Below are 2,129 nucleotides of genomic sequence, written 5' to 3'. Positions count from 1 at the left end.
TATGGCGGCGGGATGCGGCGCACCTCGCAGACGAGAGCCGGACCTCCGGGCGCCGATGGCCCGCGCGCCTCCGCCGCACGCGCCTCTTGTTATTATTATTTTTTTCCCCGCCCCCCCGCCGAGCTGGGCGCCCCCGACCCCTTCTGCTCGGTGCCGCAAGCGCGAGCCCCAGGGCCCCGGGGACCGGGAGGGATCCACGCCCCAGGCCCTCCATTGGCATATGCCGGCTCGCCAGGGGCAGGGGGGCCGGCGCGAGCGGAAACGTGCGCCACAGGGAAGCATGGCGTGCGTGGCCGTCGCACTAGAGGCACCCCCCTGGTGGGGTGGGCCACGCGCGCGCGCGCGCGCTGGAGACCGATGGTTTTCAGCTGGCTCATTACAATGCGGCGGAGGCCGGCAGGGGGTCTGCTGCGGGCGGGAACGTGTTTGCGCGCTAGCGCCCGCGCCCGCGTGCAAGGGAGGCGCTCCTGCCGCGCGGTCGTGCGGTTGCCGCCGCACGCGGCGCCCCGCCGCCTCCATCCCCCTCCGCACACTTCCCCCGCTTAAATGACACACAGGCGCCTCTGCATGATGCCCCGCATAGCGAGGGTTCATGTGGCGGTGTTTCAAGGCCCGACACGCTGGGCGCGTGGGGGGGGGGGGGGGGGAGGGGGGGGGGGGGGGGGGGGGGGGGAGGGGGGGGGGGGGGGGGGGGGGGGGGGGGTCGAGGCCGGCACGGCAAGCCGGCCAGGGCGGCGCCGGCGGGCCGGTGCCAAGACCCGGCGCGGGGCTCCCTGGTGCCTGTCCAACACGTGCATCGGTGTGACCGCGAGCCTGGTGCTGGGCCGGCGCACTGGTCCTTCAGAACCGGGCCCCGGCGACGCCAGCGCAAGCGTCCCGGCGAGGCGCGGTTGACCGCCAGCCGGCGCGCGGCATGCCGCAGGCAGGGGCCGCCCTCCTGGCCGGGGGGGAGACCGGCGCACGTGTCGAAGGGATCACGCACTCTGCAGGCGCTCCGCAGGGCCGTGCGCTGGCATCGCCCGCGGAGCTGGCATTCCGTGCGGGGCGGCCGCCGCGTTCGACCGCGCAGGATCGCCCTGCCCCACGCAGACGGGCGCCTGGCCCCTGCCCCCCCCGCCCCGGCGCACACACACACACACACACACACACACACGGAGACACGTATGGGCGCGAAGGCGTGCAACGTAAAGGGCGTGTGGGCGCGCGGGCCGGCGGGCAGGGGAGCCGTGGCCAGTCGGGGCCAGGCAGAGCCAGGGAGAGAGAAAGAGAGAGAGAGAGAGAGAGAGAGAGAGAGAGAGAGAGAGAGAGACAGCTTAGCGCGGGCGAACATCATGGCACGTATCGGGCTGGGGCCAGCACGTCGCCCCGGCCTTCGCGGGGGCGTGCCCCCGGCCGGGCGGATTTGAGCCGCGACGAATGGGCCGCGTCGCCGGCGCGCGCGTGGAAGGGCCGCGCGGGCGCCCGCTGCCGTCCGGCCGGAGGAAAGGTGTCGGCTGGCCGGCGGCCCGGAGGCCGACGCCCTGGTGCCGGCGCCTCCCAACCAGCGCCGGGGCCCGGGGCCGCAGTCGAGACGCGACTCCCAGGGGCGGCGAGGCGGGCGCCAACGCAGGCCGCCGTATGTCGGCTGCCGGCATGATGCCTGTCGGCCGCGGGGGGGGGGGGCGTGCGCGGGCCGGGGCCCCTCCGGGGGGATTGGGGCTCTGCGGTGGCCGGCCCCTTGGTGGGCCGCCGGCGCCGCGATGGGCGGAGCCTGTCAACGCCGCACGGCGACCGGGCCCCTCGCGCGTGGAATGGAGCGGGCCCGGCGGGCCCGGGGGCCGGGGCCTTCGCGGAAGCCTGCAATGCGCCAGGCCCAGGGGGCCGCGCCCGGGGGCGCGGGGGCGCACGCGCACGCCCGCGGCCGTTACGCCGGCACCCTGGCGTGTGTGTATATGATGCGTGCTCGCGCGGCCGGCTGGCCGCGCACGCGCACGCGCGCGTTTGCGCCGGTGCTACGTGCGAATATGCTGATCGCCAATTGTGCGGCCGCCGCCGGCCGGCCGTGCCCCTGGCGCGGGGGCGCGCGCGCGCGCTCACATACACGGGCCGGTCTCACGGGCATTGCGCGCCGGGGGGGGGGGAGTGTCCCC

Source organism: Fonticula alba, assembly GCF_000388065.1.
Source record: "Fonticula alba strain ATCC 38817 unplaced genomic scaffold supercont2.10, whole genome shotgun sequence".
Classification (NCBI taxonomy): domain Eukaryota; order Rotosphaerida; family Fonticulaceae; genus Fonticula; species Fonticula alba.
This window is presented reverse-complemented; position numbering follows the sequence as displayed.